The 20,614-nt window shown below is 51.2% G+C and overlaps 1 protein-coding gene across 3 annotated transcripts in view; it reads left to right on the forward strand.

The window, feature by feature from the left end:
* The window catches only part of LOC142572297 (growth factor receptor-bound protein 14-like), a 281,008-nt gene that overhangs the window by 86,161 nt on the left and 174,233 nt on the right, over window positions 1-20,614 (forward strand). Inside the window, exon 1 of one of the 3 annotated variants that reach the window (XM_075681292.1) lies at window positions 17,346-17,502. The exons of the other annotated variants lie outside the window; for them this stretch is intronic. The gene's annotated coding sequence lies outside the window, so the exon portion shown is untranslated. Of the gene's footprint in view, window positions 1-17,345; window positions 17,503-20,614 lie in introns of those variants that run through there. 3 annotated transcript variants of the gene reach the window in all.

The raw sequence follows: 20,614 nt of genomic DNA on the forward strand, positions 1-20,614 counted from the left end.
CTCAGCGCGCTGTGATCGTCGCGTCGATCACTGCATCTCGCCGACCGGCGCCGGCTTTGTCACTCACTCCTCTTGCTTGCATGCTGAATGCTCGTCCACATCTCTTTCCGCTTCGTTCTCAGCCCAGCTAAGAGGCTAAGCGAGCGCCTTTTTGTTTTAACATCCAGTGGCCGCGACGTACACGCACCTCCGTCGTCTCGGCCACGGCTTCCTCCTCGATTTTCGCAGAGTCGCTAATTAGCGCCGCACTGTTCTTGTCCAGTGAACGCGCCGTGAGATCCGCCTTATACCGGTTCTGTGCACTGGCTAGGGTAGCTGCGAAGCTGGATATACCTCTCCGGAGGGGGCGGCGCCATGTTATCGCGCGTGCGGCAGTGTAGCGTGGGAAGAATGAAGAGCCATGCCTAGCGGAGCTCGCGCGCGGGTGCGAAGCAAAATAAAATGGCGGTGAAACCAGACGATGTCTGTCTTAGGCGTTATGTTTTATTTTGTTCCGCAAACAATACGCGATCTTAATTGACGCGTCACTTGTTTATCTTTCTCTGGTACCCGCCGTGTTTTCTCAGTGGCTATGGTGTTGGGCTGCTGAGCACGAGGTCGCGGGATCGCATCCCGGCCACGGCGGCCGCATTTCGATGGGGGCGGAATGCGAAAACACCCGTGTACTTAGATTTAGGTGCACGTTAAAGAACCCCAGGTGGTCGAAATTTCCGGAGTCCTCCACTACGGCGTGCCTCATAATCAGAAAGTGGTTTTGGCACGTAAAACCCCATAATATAATTTTTTTATCTTTCTCTGGTGACCGCGCTTCACCGGCCAACAAATGTTAAACACTATCGCTCAACACACAGGACGCGCCTGCATTTATCTTGAAGTCTCTCGAATGTTATCGATGGTTCTATCAATTATCTGTTGTCACCGAACCTTGCGTAATCTGATTGTATGCGCGGCCCGTATTGTGTCGTATGCTTTCTGGAAGACATGCGGGCACCACGCAATTACGCTTGTATACCTTCCGCGACTCGTGTATAAAAGCCGACGTGCTTGACCCGCTGATTTCCGACGGTCGCCGACTTGGCTCGCTGCTATCGCTGTGCATGCATGAGTGCTACGTGTTTTGCTTGACACAACAAGTTCGCCTAATAAAGCTAAATTTGTCATCGCAGTTTTTACGCTGCGACAGTTCTATGACACTGCGACACTGTCGCAGTTTTGACACGTCACTGTCACTACAGTAACGAGGAAATGTCGGTTTCATATACGCGAATATGAGAGACGGCAATGGCGAAACGTGTTCGTTTCTCGCCTCGTTTCTCGCTGCATTGGCGGCGACGCAGTTCTACGGTCGCCGTTTCAGCGTATGCGTTAGGCGGCCACGCACTTCTACGGTGATGTGTGGTCGTTTCAGCTTATGCCGTTATCCAGACGCAACGCTGCGCGCTTCCACAAGTACAGGAAGAACCAGTAACCAGCGACGTCGCGTATGCACCACTTTAACGGTTGAGTAATACGCTCAAGTAATGCGCTTCCACGCCACTTTACCACCACGCGCCTAGCGTCATGCGTTTGATTCATAGCACTTAACTGATGTTCTTCTCAGGTCGCGTGGAGTTACGGCGTAGAGTTGCCGTTCTTCAACGGCAGATCTCGCGCCGCTATGTAACGAGGATGCGCGCTCTAACATTCGCATGTCGGCGTTTGGCTGACTGCAGAGCGCAGGAGGGACGTTGATCGTAAAAGCAGATACGTGCATTTCCTTTCTAACGAGTCTCCATGTAAGTTGGAAAAGAGAGGCTGAAGGTAGCCGAGAAACACACGAATGGCCTGTTCGTAGGCGCAGGAGTGTTTGCAAATTTTAAAAAAGAATGGAAGAAAGAAAGGCGACCCTAATCTTTGACTTGGGTGTCTCTTAGTGTCACCCGCACCTCGGCGTTGGTGTTCTTTAGGTTAACTTTACGCGAACGCTACGCACGAACCGAACTCGGAAGCAACTGTTTTCCATTAATCAGCCGGTTAAATTTGCCACCTTCTTGTGTTTGACGTCATTAGTGACATCATTACTTCCACTTTCTACTTCCGGCTTTCCAGGAATTTCGCCAAAGTCGTGCTCACGTGGTAGGTCTCTAAAGTCTACGATTCTGTGCTTGGGTGTGCGGTAATCGGTGATTTCTAATTAATCATAATTATTCCAGACGCTTCAGTAACTCAACTTGTAACTAAATGTATGATACGATATGATATCTATAATGAAACCCATGAATTTTGTACTGCACTATATCTTTATAAATGTTTTTCTGATTCATTTTGAATTGTCCCAGGTCGTTCGAGAAAAGCACCTGAGAAAAGGCTGAATATTTCTGCAGTCTGGTAACGGCAGAGTAGTATTCGGATTTCCAGCCAATGGCTATATAGCATATTTGACCAACATCGTGTTGTACGTCTTTTACGGGCTACGGCCGCAAACTTCTTGGAAATTCAACGTCCCCTCGGATATCGCGGTTTGTAAACTTTTAATGCTGACTGTACAGTTCGACTTCGCGGTGGTAATCGTCATAGTAGAGTGTTTTAGTTGAGCGTGTTTACGCTCTGCTCAGCAGCTGAGCGGAGCGGAAGCGCGAATGCGCATGCGCCGTCCGCTTAGCCGTAAGCAGGCCAGCGGAGCGAGGAACACGGTCCGCTTAGAAAGTTGCCTGAGCGGAGCGTGCTGCGCAGCGCGTTGGCTAGCGTTGGCGTCAGGAAGGATTGGATTGGATGCAGAAAGCGAGCTCGCTGGCTATCACGTGGCGTTCCCCAAGAAGGCGCTTTATTTTCCACTGGATATAGGGGGACTGGTTACGCATTTCAAGCGCACGTCTAGATACTTCATGGACAAATAAGCCACACACACACACACACACACACACACACACACACACACACACACACACACACACACACACACACACACACACGCACGCACACACGCACATAAATATATATATATATATATATATATATATATATATATATATATATATATATATATATATATATATATATATATTCGTTTTATTTTATAAAAGTGATCAATGGGTGCTTTTCTTTTTTTTCATTACCCTGAATTTAGCCAGAGGGCGCTGCAACTACGAAGGGTCCGCTCCGCTACGCTAAACGCATAACTAAAACGTGAAAATCGCTCGCCGCACTTCGCTTGCGCGCAAGAAGTCGCAAGAACACTGGATTTCAAGTGCCTTCAATTGCAGATTACGTAAACTGGACCCCACGCTACGGCTACAACTGCCATCTAGTCTTTCCCGCGGCGAAACAACCTTGTTGTGTCGCTTGTGGCTGGGAGTGGCGTTCACGAACGCATATTCCTACCGTATGGGAATGGCCGAGAGCCCGATGTGCGACTCCTGTGGGTGCGAGGAGTCCATCCAGCACCTATTGTGTACCTGCCCTCGCTACGATGTCCAACGCCTCTCTCTGCGGGCAACTTTACGCCGACTGGATTCGAGACCGTTCACCGAGTCAAAGAAACTCGGACCGTGGCCACATCCATCACTGGCTCGAAAAGCGATTCGTGCACTAGTGCAGTACTTGAAGTGCACGGGCTTAAGAGACCGTTTATAGTGTCCTTCTGTACGGTGCCCCTCCCACACGTACTCTGTGCTTACTCTCTCCCTTTCTTCTTCTTTATATTCCCCTTTCCCCCACCCCCAGTGTAGGGTAGCAAACCGGATGCTGTTCTCGTTGACCTCCCTGCCTTTCCTACCCTTGTTTTCCCTCTCTCTCTCTCGCTCGCCGCTCCGCTGTGCCTTAGCGGCGTAACTCGGAGCGGAGCGTACCGTAAAGACGCTCAACTAAAATACTCTGGTGTCAGAGCGAAAGTACTTCCATTAACGCGAAACCACGTGTTGCTTTCCTTTCGATAACGGTACGCGTTATCGAAAGGAAAGCAAAGGATTAGAAAGGAAAACAAAGGATTAAAAAAATGTTTTTATTTAGTTGCATGACACACCAGGTAAATGTACTACGTATCAAGTTAATATGAGAGCGTGCTTAACAGGATTAGCCAGATTCAAACTTTTGCGACATTGTTTCGACGGTTACGACGACTCATAAGCGATGCTCGTGCACATGCGAATATCTTTATATTATATCTGCGGTCTATCCTCTTTTGTCCGATCTTTGTTAGTGAATCGAAGCTTTATGGTGTTTCTCCGGATGACGTCAGTACCTAACAAGGTAACGCTCGGCTTGGAGACGTTGGTAGGGTGGCTAGAATGGGGAGGTGTGAAGACCGGCCTCCGGAAGCTGGCCCCAAAACGCGTTCCTGCCACGTGACGGCGCTGCCGGCCGGGGCGCCGTTTAGGGCGCCGTAGTTTCTCGGGGCGTCTGCATACCTCCGGGCGGGAAAATGATTTGGTAGCGCTTAGTTTTTGCGTTTGAATGCGTTAAAACCAGACCAGACTTCTTTCTCTACATTTAGATGCTAAGAGAATTTAATGAAGTCTCGCTGCTCTCATTCCACATGGAAACAGCGAGCACCGACTACGCAGTCGACACAGCAGCGGTTTTCGCGACCACCTCTTGCCGAGATTAGCGCGCTTATGCCTTACCGAAAATATAGTTCATAGGAGTTGCCGCGCAAGGCCAGCGCATTGGAATAACCTTGAATGTGTCGCCCGCACATAAGTCACATATTTGGGATTGTAACATTTTTTTAAATGGAGGAAGTTCATGCAATATATCAGCATTGTTTTGAAGAAATTCTAGAAAGTACAAAGCGCTTGCGACTTAATACATGCTTATTGAAAATAACACAGTTATTGCATAACATCACATTTTTACAAAACGCAGGGCTTAACCTTCTTGGCTTTGTTGTGGATGACAGACTGATTTAAGCTTTTGAGGAAAAAGTGAATACGTGTTATACAATAAAACCTAGACACCGATCCTGTTAGATCAGCGGAATGCCTCCTGCAGCCAATCTGTGGCACATTGGCTACTAGAAGCAAGAAATTCTTGACAACTTTTGCGTGCAGTCACGTAGTGCTAAATGCACGAGTGAACCTGTCCTCGAGTGTCTGAATGAGGTTGTATAGACATGCTGAGGGATGCAGAAGCCCCCCCCCCCCCCCCCCCCCCGAGACGCGGTACCGTATGACGACAACACAAGTCGGTCGAGAATACAAAGCTTGGACCATCTGCCGAAAACCCACACTAAAACCAGCCTCTTCCAGAACACGGAAAAGGTACCTATGGCTAATGATGTCGAAAGCCTTCTCCTGATCGAAGGAGCAAAGAATACCGGGAAGTTTCCTGGTATTTCCTTCCAGGAGAAGGTCCCTCACTGCTAAACCGTGAAGCTGAGTAGAGCGCCCCTGGACACTACATGCCTGGTATGGACCCAAAACAGTGCTGAGCACGGGTGGTAGTCGCGTACACAGGCACTCTGCTATGAGCTTATAATCGCAGTTCAGAAGCGTGATTGGACGCCACGCTCTCAGATCGGAGCTCCTCGACTCGTCCTTACAAAGGAGAGTGATTAGCCCCTCTCGTTGAGACGCTGACAAAGTCCCTTCACCGAGTAGCCTGTTCACCAGTGATGATAACGGCTTCACCAACAGTGTCCAAAATTTAACATAAAATTCGACTGTCAGACCATCGGATCCTGGACTGAGATTACGCTTCATAGACTTCAAGGCCGAAAATAGCTCGTCCTCATCTATGGTTGAGTCGCACACTTGTGGCGGCTCAGCTGGTGAATCAAACGGAAAGACAGCTGGAGAGGCAACTGGAGAGGCACACAAGGTCATGTAAAACTGCCTCGCCAGTGCAAGAACTCCATCTAGTGAGTCGACTATGCTACCATCACTTGGATCTATTAGGGAAAAGAGAGTTGTGTTCTTCCTTGAAAGATGCTTACGTAGGACGTTTCTGCTGCACCACGCTTCCATTGCCCACAGCTCTGCTCAGGCTGTGGCCCTCAAGCCGTCCCAGCGTCGCTGCAGGAGAATCCGAAGTTCCTTTCGGAGTGAGGACAGAGCCGAAGCAACACCAGGCCCGCCGGACAGTGGCCTCGAGAGCAGGAGGATCGCGTCGGAGACGATTTTAATCTCATCATCCTCCTCGTGCGCTCGAAGCTTGCCCCAAGACCTGAAGCACTCACGCACTCTGACCTTCGAGTCATCTCATTCTGTGTCACTTAGATTCGCTGTGTTGTGAAGCGATCGAAATTTAGGAAACGCGAGAAAAATACTGCTGCACTATACCGACCACGAGAGTTACTTTGCACTGCACCGTGGAGTACGAGACTGACAAGCTCACGACGCCCCCGCGCTAGCCACGCTACCCGCGCCCCCGACGGAAGCGCCAAATTTTACCCAAGTGGGAGGAACGCGTAGCGGGGCCTCCCTAGGCAATGACGGCGGCGCCGCGGTCTTCACACCTCCCAATTCTAGCCACCCTAACGTTGGTGTTACCGTTTGCAAACCGTGCCTTCTCGTGCGTCTCGCAAAACCTCATAGTTTTGTGCAGCTTTGCAGCAGCGGGTGAGGCAGTCGTACGGAGAAACGCCGTCTCGTTGGCGCGGCGGAGCAATGGCACGTTTCAGCGGTCATGACGGCCCCCGAACGAGTATTTTTGTAAATTATGGACACAAATATGGCAGCTCACGCTGCCATAAGCTCAGCTGGTAGCCAGTGGCACGGTAAAAATCGGGCTGTTATCGGCTGAGTTGGTTTTCTTCTAGCGGTCGAGCTGCGAGGGCGTTTCCGCTCCACTGCACCTAACTGTCGAGCGGAGCGCAGGACGCTTTCGGGGGGGCGGATGCTGGAGGGCGGGTGGCGCCAGGATCGAATGTGGTCCCCGTCGCTCGACCCCCGGCAGCCAGCAGCCGGCCTTCTGGCGCGTCCTGCACCCCCTCCCCCCCGCCCTCCTTCCTCACGGGCCAAGGGGACCACGTCTCGGTGCGCCAGCGTTATCGACCCGTGCGTGGCTGCTGCTCGCTCGCCGTACTCGATGCAGCGTCGCCTTAGTTCCGAACAGCGAGTTGGAACCCGCGGTTGTGCTCCAATTGGGCGGCCGCGAAGACTTGAAACATTGTAGCACGCCTCCCTCGCTTCGTGACCTTGTTACGAATTGCCCTAGTTCCTGCACTGCTGGCGTGACTAGCTATCAAGCGCGCGCTTCGCGCTCCGAAGGCGACGGGGCTAGAACACGCTGCTGCTGCAAAGCCGCATTCCACATCTCCATGGGACTGACTCTGCTTTGCTTTTGTTTTCAGTGCAGTTTCGACGTCGGGGGCACCGCGCGTCGCTGAGCGCCGGTGTTCGGGACTATGTTTCAGCGCGTAAGAATGTTCCTCTTTGCGGAATCGGCTTTGGGAAGTGCAACGCGCGCGAGTAACAGCGGCCCTTCAGGAGTGGCGGGAAGAGCGCCAGCGCTTTCTCTCTCTCCTTTCTCCCGTCTGGGAAAGAAGGAATTCGGGCCAGACGGCGAGGATTTGGAGGGGCAGATCGTACGTGCGGGGTCCTAGGGAATGCGCCAGCGGTTCGATCTGGGGACCTGGGGAGGAACTCGGGGCCTTCCGGAAGCTGGGGATATTGGGGAAACGCGGAAGGGCCCGCGCCGTCGGGCGTGTCAGTGTCCTCTAGCGCGCCCTTCCTTCGCTGGGAGTCTTCTCCCGCTCGCCTCCCTCCTTCCGCGCCGCCGCGCGGGGAGGACGGTGGAAAGAGGTGTTTTGGTTCTACCGGGCTCGCGTGCGCGCCGGCGACGTCCGGGAAGTGCGCTGAGAGTGTGTATGCGGGCATCGCTCCGTGCGGCCCGCGCTGGTGGCGGGAAAACAACGCCGCATAGTGCGCAGTTCTTACCTCGCCACAGGCCTGGCTGCAAACGTAGGTACCTTTCTCTTTCTATTGGGTAACTATCTGCGAGGACTGACGGCATGTAGTTGTGTAGCCACTGTATTTCGTAAGTCTTTAAGGCCGAATGCTCTTGAGGGACAATGGGTTAGGATATCCGCGGTAATTGTTTCGCTTACCCGTAACCGGCGTCAGTTTGCCTAAACCGGAAACGTAGATATCTTTTGTAAGATATCCTTATTCTGTCCAGAGGTAGCGAGCGAGATACGGCATTGGAGCTTAGAACTGCAATCGTGGCGCCGTGTTTAGGTAAGTCGAAGGTGTTTTATGAGCAGGGTGCATGCCTTGTTGCGCCTCTCACTGTGACGTCTCGGAAGGCCGACGCTCCCTTTGCGGGGCGCACATCCGCCATTGAGATATGCGGGCTTTCCACCTCCTTGCTTGACGTCATGGCTCAAAGAGCGTTGCTCATCTGTATTCTGTTGTAGTCTGGTCATCTGTTGTGATTCGATAGCCCGTTAATTGCTGATCAATCTTGGAAAGCCCTGCATCGTGCGATAATGCTATGGCATCGTGATGCCGTAGCATTATCTGTACGATATGCCGTCGACCATGCGCAAACCTCTGGGGGATTCGTTATCCCGTCGATGCGCACTCTTTCTGACCGCAAGCCGACACGCGTCGTCTTTGCTTTTCTGTGATAGTTGGGTGCCACTTTGTGCCATCTTTTTTCTCTGCCGGAATGAATGTGAGGGAAGCCCCAATCCTCGCCCCCTATGTAGAGCTTTATTACCCGTCCGTGCTAAGCTGACGCTCGCCGAACGACGTCACGAAGGGCGCTGCGTGTGTTTGCTCGGTTTACGGCGCCGCGCGCCTTCGCTCTTCCTGCTACGACGCGATCGTGCTGTAGCGCCGCAGCTACTTCTATAGCAAATCAAGTGCTGCGTCTGATGCGCGGCTTGTCTTTCTAGATCGAGGCTCGGCGCGCTTGAGACGCGTTCCACCGGTAAAAGACGCTTGGTACGCGCTCTTACCGCTTGAAACGGTGTTGACCGTCGGGCGCAGCACGGAAGCTGTCGCCAATATGTCGTCGTCACAACTATGTATGCGGCCTGAACGCTCTCATAGCGATTTCGACGTGCAGCACGCGACCAACAAGTGGCTTCCTGCAATTGAGCTATACTTGTGGCTTTGATCTTGTGGCTTTTGAGCTATACTTGTGGCAGTAAACTATGGGGGCATGTTTCTCCAATTGCACGTTTTCAGTATGTTCTTCGTGTAGTGGGCCGTCGGGAAATCGGACGGCGCATTATCATTACTATTCTTTTTTTATTCGCTTGCAATTGCAACGTGGCATGAGGTCAGAACGAAGTTAAATATATAAGAAATAACTCCCCGTTGTGCCGGGAGGTCTGAAGGAGGCCTTCATGAAAATATTAATTGGGACAATCCCGCTTCGCGTTGTTATCCATAAACATTCGCGTTCCTCAGACAAGTCTGTTTCTCGGAAAAAAAGAAAACAGTACATGGATTCCGACGACGAATTCGCAAGAGCCAGTGTCTATACACTGTCCTATTGGGTTCTCCAATGGTACATTTCACGCCCCCCTCCCCCCCACCAGCACCACGAGTGTATTCCGTACGTGTACGTCCCGCGCAGATAAGGCACGCGGCGCACGCGTACACCTTCTCGTGTATAATGCAACACGTATCCACGAAAGACTCGCGAAGCGTATCCACGAAAGACCCGTGTAGCGCCCATTCATCGTGGCAGCTTAGCCGTGAATCGCAGACGAAGTCGCCTCCTTTCCGCCGTCGCCAGCGGAATATATATCGCCGGTAAACACGGTGGCGTGCAGACACAGGCGCGCGCGCGGACTGCCAGGGGATGGCACTTGTTCACGGGCTGTTGAATTCGGGTGGTCGCTCGTCGCTAGGCCGCCAGACGGAGGAAGAGGTGGCGCAGCTGGGCTGCCTCGGTCCACGCGCGCACATCAAAGATGCATCGCATCGTCGCCCGCGTGCCTTGGCAGCAGCGGCGGCGGCTGCCCGTCCCTCACTCGCTCGTCACTGTCGCGAGCCTGCAGCTCCTGGCACGCTGCCGGGCCGCGCCTTCGCGTCGCGAAGAGCAACCAACATCCGCTTCCTGAGCCGAAGACGGCCGGTAAAGGGTTACGCATATATAGCATATGACATGGCGTAGCCGGCAGAGAGAGAGAGAGAGAAGGATAAATGAAAGGCAGAGAAGTTAACGAGGACTGAGCCCGGTTACTATCCTACACTTGGGGAAGAGTAAAGGGGAGGGAAGTATTAAGAGAAGAAGAGAAAGTCCACTGTGGATGTCGCCGACGTGGTAACAGTTTCCTGCTCTTTGTCACTGGCGGTCGCTCAATCCGGTAGCTTTCAAAAATCGCCGCAGCGCTTTTGTTGCCTTTTGTAGCGACGATGTGCGGGGCCAATCAGGCCATGGTCCCAAGACCTTGTTCAAGGTGAACGTTTTTTTTTTTTTGTCTGATTTAGACCTCAGCAGAGGTCGAGTCTTTCATTTTCAAAACATGGGCAGCAACACAGTAGATGTTCTGTAATCTCCTCGACGCCGTAAGCATTGTACTCAGAGCTATCAGCCATTCCAATCAAACACGCATATGCATTGGTGAATTCGACGCCCGAGCGTGAGCGGCACAGCAGTATTTCCTTATTTCGCGGAAGCCCAAGGTAACAGCCGCAGTTGCATAGATGGGCCGAAAGAATGCAATCGATGCTGCATGATTTCAGGTGTGTACCGATTCTCCAATGTCATACGGTGCGCTAGCTTGCTTATGTGTTGCGCTGCGCCAGTCCTCGATAAAGGTACAGAAACAAGGCTTGCTCCTTCGTGTGCTTTCCTATAGCAGCTTCGTTGGCGAGGTCGTTGCAGGAGATACCGCAGTAGACTCGGCAGCCACTGATACACGACGCAAAGATAGTTAGCATATTGGCCTCGAGCTCCACCACTGGAAAGGCTGGCGCCACCGTCGGCGTGACGTGCTAGGAGGGATCACGTGGACATAGCGGCCGCGTCGGCTGCTTTGGGAGCGCCGAAGCGAGCTGAAAACGAGCTTTCGTACGCTGCGGTCCTCATTTAGTGGCAAAATTTTCCCCCTTCGAGTGTCTCCTTTACAACGCTTGAAAGCACTACAATAGGTAGTGGCTGCCTTTGAGGGCGCGCAACATGGTAGGCTACTGCTCGGTGCCGCAGGGCCGGACGCACGTAACGGAGGCCGGTGTCAGACTTATTCACACGTAGCCGCAGGACAAGAAGCTGCGTGAAGCTTGGCTCGCGAAACATAAAACCGACAAACAGTCATCGGCTACAACTCTGGTATGCAGCAAGCACAGACGCGAGGAAGATTTCTGCTACGGCGCCCGGTCTGCGATGTTCTGAAAACGCGCACTGAGACGCTCGATCCAGTCCGCTGCCCGACTAATGTCATGACGGTTTGGTCTATGAACATGTCGATGCTATAGATACTGGCAAGTTCAGTGGAGTGGAAAGGCAGCGGTAAGAAGCACATTAAAAAAAAGCATGGCATATGGTCATGTTTATGTTATGAATTAATGCACTGGATTACAAAAAAAGGAGCAGCGGGAAATTGCACGCTGAGAACACCGATAAACATACAGTGCGACGCAACTCGATAAATAATATTGAAAGTTCAAAGAATTTAGAAGAAAAAATATTGAATCGTCGCGACGGCACATCACAGTCCCTAGGCGTCGAAGTCTCTACAATGAAATTACTTTGGAAACGCTCTGATAGCGCCCACGCAACAATGGTTGCTTGTATACTGTCAAATGCTCATATTCTGCGGCCTAAAGCTCATGGCACGGTGCGAAAACGAGCGCGCGGAGAAAGCGAAACAGTGCGCGGACAAGCATGCAGACGCGCATTCGGTCGCTGCGAATCTGCGCGATCGCTGCATTGAGGCTTCGTTCTATTACGCTCCATTTAGTTATACAAACACTATAAGAACATATTTCACATAGTTTGCTCTCAGCGTTTACCTGCCTTTCACGCAAGAAGCTGGTTCGGGAGACTTCATCACAGCGACCGCGCGCAGTGGCGTTCACTGTACGTATTCGGTAAAGAGATAGAGTCTGTAAACGATTGTGTGCTTTCAGTTTGCCCAAGATTATTATTTAGACAGTAAAAAACATCTCTCGTTTCGAAAGTACTTACAGAAATGTCCGGGAGAGCTCGCGCGTGGTGTTTTCAGTGAGCGCTGACAGCAAAACCTATGAGGAGCGCGCCACGTGATCCCTCATACTACGCCAGCGAGGCGCTTCCGATAGATGGCGACTCCGTAACTCCTCGCCGCCAATATTATGACATGGCCTGACGAGTAGGGAGATTTGGCGTGACACAGCGTAAGGAACAAGCACATTTATTACAACGCACCATAACCGGTACAGGGACCTCGCCGACTGGTCTGTCTACGCGGCGGAACAATTGGCATTGCATAACTTGACGCACTGCTCCGACATTGCGCCTCCTCTCTCTCTCTGGCTTCCTCGTAGAAATCATTTTTCTTTGTTCGGTCGGATGAAACGTTAAGGCCGCCCCACATTCAGCGTTTCTACCGGCGTTTTTTGGCGTTGCGTCTCCCGGCGTGGTCGCATGAACGGCGCCAGAGAGGGCGTCCAGCCACACGAGCGGCACGCGGACCAGCGCCAGCGCAGCGTCGCACAATGTGACCAGATTTATTTTACCAGATACCTCCTAAGCTAATTGTGTAATATCAATGAAAAGAGCTGTCATAAGTATTCTTCAATGCAATACTTATGCCTTTTGCATAGTTTTACGCTAAATAAAATATTCAGGGCTGTGTAGAAAAATTACGCAAGGCTAAGCTTCAGAAAACTGGCAGCAATATCGGCGTGAACATCACGAGCGGTCGGCGCGTCGGCGTGCGAAGCTGAGCATCGAGGGTTCTTTATTCTATGATAGAGGGGGAAGTAGGTGCTTTTTATTGCTCGACGCCATACGCCACATCATGGAAAGAAGGCAGCAGCTTTTGCTGCTAAAAAAGAAGCTCCTGCTTCTCATTTGGTACACCCGGCAGGACGATGGCGGCGACTTCAATCCACAAAACGTTTTTTTTTTTAACACGATTCTTGTGTTCCTTGTGTTTGGTCTGCCACAATATCGGCCTTGCTTCTACAATGGCTATAAGAAGCTCGTTATCGATGTTCGCCGGTAGCATGATTGAAGCAACCAAACAAACAGCAATGGCGGCGCGAACTGCGAATCTGCGGAAGTTTCTTGCAAGAGTTGCCAGCAGCGCGGCCACGCCCTGCCACGCGCTGATTGGTCGGCGCTGTCGAGCCGCTTCCGACGGCGGCGGCGAGATCTGGTGTCCCTTGAGCACGACGTTTTGACTTGGCGCCAGCCTCAGCGTCGACGCCGAGCGACGCCGGGTGACAAAACGCCAGAAAACGCCGGGAAAACGCTGAATGTGGGGCGGCCTTTACGCGACCATGCGCGTTTCTGGCCTTGCCCTTGACGTGCGTCCGCACATATCTGGCTATGGTGTGTGTACGCCACTTTGTTTCGTTTGGCATCGCTGTATGCCTGCCAAGCGTTGAGCGCCGTGCGAGTTGACTCGGTGATCACTACAAACTGCCACCCTGTTATACAAGTATGCCTTCGGTTTTTTGTGCCCGGATGAGGAACTGCCCTCTGGTCTGTCGCCAGAGACGGGTTCTCTCATGTGCTCGGAAACCGCGTCCTCTTTCTGAATGGAAGGCGCTGTACTGCAGCCTAGGTGGAGATTCAATCAGCGGGCATTACTGAAAGTTATGCTTAACCTTTTTTGAAACAGGAAGACACGCGATGACTGTGTATACACCGTATGCATCTGTATGAGCGAAAGCAGTCGGCAACCAAACTGGCCACGAAATGAAATTAATTTGTCACCGCTCGGTGTCTTGTGCTTTCCGTCACCGCGAGCGTGAAGTGGCGCGTTGCTTCGTTATGACAGGTGCGAACGACTCTAGAAAGAACAGGTGCTCACCCAGCATTTCCTATAGGTACAGTATAACGGAGGTGCGGCAGCGGGTTGGCGGGGCTGATTGAGCGCGTTTCTTCTTCTGGCCGGGATATATACACAACCGCTGAAGCAGCGTCAACCTCGCCTCGCGAAACTTCGTGCGGAGCTAGCTGCCTGTGCTTTGCCGGCGGGTTTACTTCCGCTCGGGGTTTTTGCGGTCCATGGTTGTTGGTCGTCCCGGTGGAAAGTGGGAGGGGACGGGAGGGGGGGGGGGGGCGCGCAATTAGTGATCTGAGCCGACAAACACGACACGGCGAAGGTCGTGGCCTGAGGCTAATGACGGCCGCCCCATCATAATTAAGCCAAGGTCGTGGCACGCGCACGAGCTACATAGGCACACCGCAATGCGGGCGTCGCCGGCCGCCCGCGGTATCGCACGACCGCCCATGTACGCGTGTCTTTGCCACGCGTATATTGGAATGCGAGTGGCAACGCGTGCTCGCCGAGGTCTAAATAAGTAAATAAATTGCTGGGTATATGCCTGAAGTATATCTATGAGTGTGAAACGTGCGGTTTCCCAGTCAGCTTTTCTCTTCGAAGCCGTGCGGCGCACCCAATATAAATCGGGGGGAATCATCAGGAAGAATGCAATGTGGCGTGGCTTTCTTTCCGCCGGACCCCGTGTCCCACTCGCGCAGTTACTGAAAGCTCGCGCTTACAAGTAGCCTGCATGCCAGTCAGGACGCAAGATTTACTGCGGTTCCTATTTGTTGTTTCAGCTCTTGATGAGTACGCGCGTACATCCATCCCACAAAACTACAACTGAATTACACAAACTCCGCTGTAATTCCATTGTTTACCTGCATGTTGTTGCGTCTAGGGTTGGCGTTAGGGCAAGGAATCCACCAAGCCCATTGACTGCTACGTCACGTTGTAGGAATGAAGGAAAAAGAGTTTGTTAGCTTAGTTGCACGGCTCCAGTTATACGGAAGCCCACTCCATGCGGAAGCATGTTAAACGTCCGAGTTCATATCAGGACCCTCTACCACACTGCTCGAAAAGTCTCGCTTTTAATACCGTTGTATTCCCTTGGCGAGTCGACTAGGGAAACTGAAGACTGTTCAGCAGCAAATCACCCTCGTCGACTCCGTTGCGATACCACGCCCATGCTCACAACACTCCGCAGTGACCCGGCAATCGAGCCCGATGGCATGGAATGTACGGCCGTGGTAGCAACCTGCGAATCCAAGGTCGCCGTAGTTGTTTGGCAGAATTGGATGCAACCCCCCCCCCCCCCCTTCATCCTTAGTTCAGGCTGTCGGGTAATGGTGTTGTTGGTGGTTTTTGGTGGACCCCTCATGGAGTTGGTGTTCACGCTGCGTTGACCTCTGGATAAGCGCTGTAGGATGGCTGGTGGCTTGCCTCGTGGCGAACCTCTAATTAACTGCGAATACCAGGCCACATTCGGTGTTCACAGTAGCATTGGATGGAGGGCCCCCGTTCATATCTTAGTTCAGGCTGTCAGGTAATGGTGGGTCGGTGGCCTTTTGTGGTGTTGAGACGTAATAATTTATAGGCCCTCAATTTTCCCTCAAACGGTAGTAACAAAGGTAAGAAAGCATATCAGTCAAACTTCCACTGCGAGCATTCTTTCGTTTCTAACCTACCACCGCCAAGGGCCGGTTTACGCTCGAGCCGCCCATCGCCGCAAGCCGCACCGCACGCGTGCGGTCGCGCGAAAGCTTGCACGTATCAAACACTTGTGCACAAATTTCGGTTTACAATGTGTAAGGTATACACTGTGCACACAGTGTAAATGGTAATTTGTGCACAAGTGTTTGATACGTGCAGTCTTTCGCGCGACCGCACGCGTGCGGTGCGGCTTGCGGCGATGGGCGGCTCGAGCGTAAATCGGCCCTAGAACACTCTTTGTTTGCAACCGCGTATAGGCAGCCGCAGGCCAGAGTAGTCCAGCGGTGTCATCTCTTCGTCTCAGCGCCCGCGCCCCCATTCCCTCTGTGCTGGTATGCCTCGTTTGTTCTTTGTCAGTGCTCCTTGTTGAGCCGGGCCTGGATTACGATCGGAGGAAAAAAAAGAACGCATACGGTCGCATATACACCGTTCAGTCCGAGGCGTATACTTCAGCGTCGTTCACTGGTTGATCGCTAAGCTCGCGCATTTCTCTCTTTCTCTCTTTCTCTCTTTTACGCGCACAGGGGCAATATGGCGCATCGTTATGCACCGACGACGATGCATCACAGCTCTCGTGTGTGCGGCTGCAGTGATGAAATGGCTTTTCTCGAAGCGATGATTGACTGCGGTCGTTTGTCTGTCGTATTTACGACCGGTAAGGCGCTGCCCTTGCGCAACGCTGTCACGCGAATAATGTATGGCCGCTCGGATCACGCAAGCCCATTGTGCGTGCGATCTCGTTGTGTGTATAGACGGCGCTGATAGCCCTGCGCTCCGAACTTGTTTCTGCGCGCCGCCAAAGCTCCTCGCGCCTAACCACTTCCTTCCTTCCTTCGCCACCTTCCTTGCTCGCTTCGCGCTATATTCGGTATATACATGCACCGTCATCACGGCGGTCGATCGCCCGAGCAAAGCACTCTTGACCCGAACGGCCCCGTATATACGCCTCGGTCGTTTGCGCGCTGGGTGGAGCGTCTGTTATTCATGCGTAAGTTTTGTAGCTGTTTTCGTTTGCGCTTGCATACGGAGCGTGTATTTGAGTTGTTGCCTTCATACTGCGCCCATCTGCCCCTATATATAAACTTCTGCTTTTTGGCGGTATGGTAATGTAAGCTTGCAGGTGTTTCTCCTATTCACAGTATAATTTCAATGTTTGTATATACCTTATGTCCGGGTTCAGTGAGTTTCTGGGTTACTGCATGCTCGCGAATTGCACATATATAACGTTCGGTGCTGCCTGGCGCCCTGCCATTCTCCATGCGAAGACAGGAAAGAGCCCGAAATTCGGACACAGTGTTTCATTGATTGATTGATTGATTGATTGATTGATTGATTGATTTGCGTCACGAGGCAGCACCTGTAGGCTTGGGAGAGACGCCGCAGCCGAAGGCTCCAGGTTAATGAGTTTACCTAGAGTGTTACTATTATAATGCGCACTTTAAGTACACTATAGCGTCTCCGCATTCCGCTTTCAATGGTATATGTCCATTGCGGTCAGTAATCGAACCTAGGACCTCGTTTTGTACGCCGGGCCGTGTACGGTTCTTACTTGCGACGCGAGCGCACTATAGCACTACATAGAGGTATCATCACCGTCGGAGTAGCACGTGGCCTTGTGTGTGGCCGGAATTTGCGCATGCCTTGCAGGGGGGGAGGCGGAAACCGTTATCGGACGGGAGTCGCCCCTGTTCCGCTCAACAGTCTCTCGTGCGTCAACGACTGCCGCAGTGGCCGCAAAAGAGCGCGAAAGCTGACGATGATTGCAGTACACGTGCTACTGGCGCATTCCGAAGGGCGTCCCCAATCACGCGGTCGTTTCCCGATATCGGCCACCTCCTCTGCCAAGCTTCTCGCCTTGCGAAGTGCTCGAGTGTGTGTGCCACTCCTATAAGGCTCGCTGTCGCCCCCTGGGTCCATCGGCCGTCACAATTGAGGTGAGCCGCGTGACTTCCATCGCGGAGCTTATCTAAGTTTATCTTATCGACAGTTGTAAGAGGCGCACGTGATTTTGTGTACATGTCTAATGGGGAAGCAATCGTCGGAGCACTGATTCTTATCCTCTGTGCACGCCTTTATCAGGCGCGCGTGAAAAAAACTAATGCGTCATCTCATCTCGCCAGAATGCATTAATAAAGATCTCCTCCTCGTATCGCTGCCGTCGTACTCGATCAGGCACTTTGATGCTATAGCTTTTCGCTGCGAGTAGTACACGGTTATATCGCGGCGTGCATGATGCCGCGTTTCTCGACCGTACGTTTATACCTTATTACGCGTGGCGTATATTGTACGCGTGTTTTAGACGTCGCGACACGTGTATACTGTATGGTGAGAAAAACTCCCCCCGATAAAGGCGCTGCAGCGAAATGCTATCGTTCAGCTGTCTCGCTGATTTACTCCTTGCATCTCTTTTCCGCTTTTCCTCGACCAGTCAGTGTTTTGACTGCATCTTAATAATTTCTGCCCCACCTGGATAACATATACCATCACCATATATTGAATATAGGCACATGAATTGATCGTACGGGTAAAACGTATGCAGGTTCTGTGCACGTATATTCACACGCGCATATATATATATATATATATATATATATATATATATATATATATATGAGAAGTGCCAGTTTTCAGACGTTATACCCGCCGTGGTTGCTCAGTGGCTATGGTGTTAGGCTGCTGAGCACGAGGTCGCGGGATCGAATCCAGGCCACGGCGGCCGCATTTCGATGGGGGCGAAATGCTAAAACACCCGTGTACTTAAATTTAGGTGCACGTTAAAGAACCCCAGATGATCGTAATTTCCGGAGTCCTCCACTACGGCATGCCTCATAATCAGAAAGTGGTTTTGGCCCGTAAAACCCCATAATTTAATTTTTTTTCAGACGTTGCCGAATTGTTATGTATGGAACATACGGCGTGCATTTCCGAAAGGTATACCCCGCTTGCGTTATACGCAACAGCGTTAAGGGTCCCATGTCTCAGAAAACGTGGTGTCGGCGTGGGCGGAGTTGTCCGTGAGCGAAAATTTATATATATATATATAAAAATGACCGAGTGCTTCGCGGTGGTTCAGCGTGCCTGTCACACATTACTGCGCCAAAGGATATATGTAGGCCAGGTACCATGAACATGTTATATGGTTGGCCACAGTGATCTTTAAAAGGTCGGAAACGAATTTTGTATGGTGCGACGTCTAAATCCTTTTGAAATGTTCATCACTCCCCCAGGACATTAAAGTTTATTTTCTTCCTTAGGTTACATTCGGCAACCCTTCCTGTCAAAACCTGCTTATAAAAAAGGAGCTGTTCCGTGCCGTAGTCGACAAACTGCCGCTTGTGTCCACGTTGCTGAAACAATCGATCACTGTTTTGCAGATTGTATGGATGCCATGTTCTTCTGGGACATTCTCCTGCACCACCTTGAACGTGATTATACTTGTACATTTTGACCATGTCAACAGTAAGAATGTCTTTCTGCGCTGGGGTTTACAATTGTACGTTGGGAGCCAAGGTGCGCTTTCCGCCACATCAGCTGGCCCCTCTCTAGAAGAGCAAAAGTGTTGTTCCCAGCGACATGTACTCCGTGAAGTGCTAGAACATCGATTTGGCTTTACCATAGCCATATGAGTGAAGAAATTCAGAAAGAGGCAACGGTGACTGGGGACGCTGTAAGGATTGTTACGGCTAATTTCGACAGCTATCTTCTGGCTCTTTACACTTCTGAGCACGCGTATAATTTTTGCGTTCAGTGCAAAATAGCTGCACAGACGTTCGTGCATAAGTGCGAATTTAGACAGCGTACCGGTTTCTCACGCTAGCGTCTGTGCCAGGACAGGTAGCGCCTGTAGGTAGCGTAAGTAGCGCCTGTGTCTCGCCTGTACCCAAGCGAAACATATTTTCACGCAGCTATGTGGGACAGCCAAAAACTTCTTTTCCGCTTTGCAAAAGCTTATGTAATATTTCTGGAACATTAACAAATGTGTCAGAGTAACAGTACATGCAAATCCACAAGCCTGTGGGTCACATTTTACAAAAAAATAAAATAAAATAAATAAAGAAAGGTAGGTGGCCCTAATCTGTGACTTTGGTGTCTCTTAGTGTCACTCGCACCTCGGCGTTGGTGTTCTTTATGTAAACTTTAGGCGAACGCAACGCACGAACCGAACTCGGAGGCAACTGTTTTCCATTAATTAGCCGGTTAGATATCATGCCACCTTTTTTTGTGTTTGGCGTCATTAGTGACGCCATTACTTCCGCTTTCTACTTCCTGGTTTCCAGGAATGTCGCCAAAGTCGTGGTCACGTAGCGGGTTTCTAATGTCTACGATATTGTGCTTTGGTGTTCGGTAATCAGTGATTTCTAATTAGTTCTAATTATTCCGGACACTTCAGTAGATCAGCTTGTAACTAAGCTTATACCGGTGTCACACGTACACTTCTGATCGCGGTCGGGGCCGATCCGGATCGGATTTCTTGATCGCGATCAGCAGTGGTCGCTGCTACACCTTCCAACGATCCGGATCGAGTTGTTATCGTCTGCTGATCGTGGGCAACACTCGGAACTGCATAATACATGACCTAATGCCTTGGCTACAAATTCAGATCCGGATCGGCCCTTGATCCGGATCGGCCCGATCGCGATCAGAAGGGTACGTGTGACACAGGTATTATGCTCTGATATCTATAATGAAACCCGTGAATTTCGTACTGTACTGCTTTTTTTTCTATTCATCTGATTTATTTTGAATTTCGTCTCGAGTCGTCTCAGTGATTTCTAATTCTAATTATTCCAAACACTTCAGTAACTAAACTTTTAACTAAACTTACGCTCTGATATCATTTCTATAATGAAAGCCATGAATTTTGTACTGTACTATTGTTTTTTCTATTTTTTCTGATTTATTTTGGATTTCGTCCCCGGTTGTCTCAGGACGTGAACCGGAAGTGCTGCGCAAGATACAAGAGTGTCACTCGATGCTCGTGCCACTAATAAAACAAAATGAATACGCAGCCGTTGCCGCAGATGCGATGATTTCGATCAGCGGCCG

This window comes from Dermacentor variabilis, chromosome 2 (genome assembly GCF_050947875.1).
Source record: "Dermacentor variabilis isolate Ectoservices chromosome 2, ASM5094787v1, whole genome shotgun sequence".
Lineage (NCBI taxonomy): Eukaryota > Metazoa > Arthropoda > Arachnida > Ixodida > Ixodidae > Dermacentor > Dermacentor variabilis.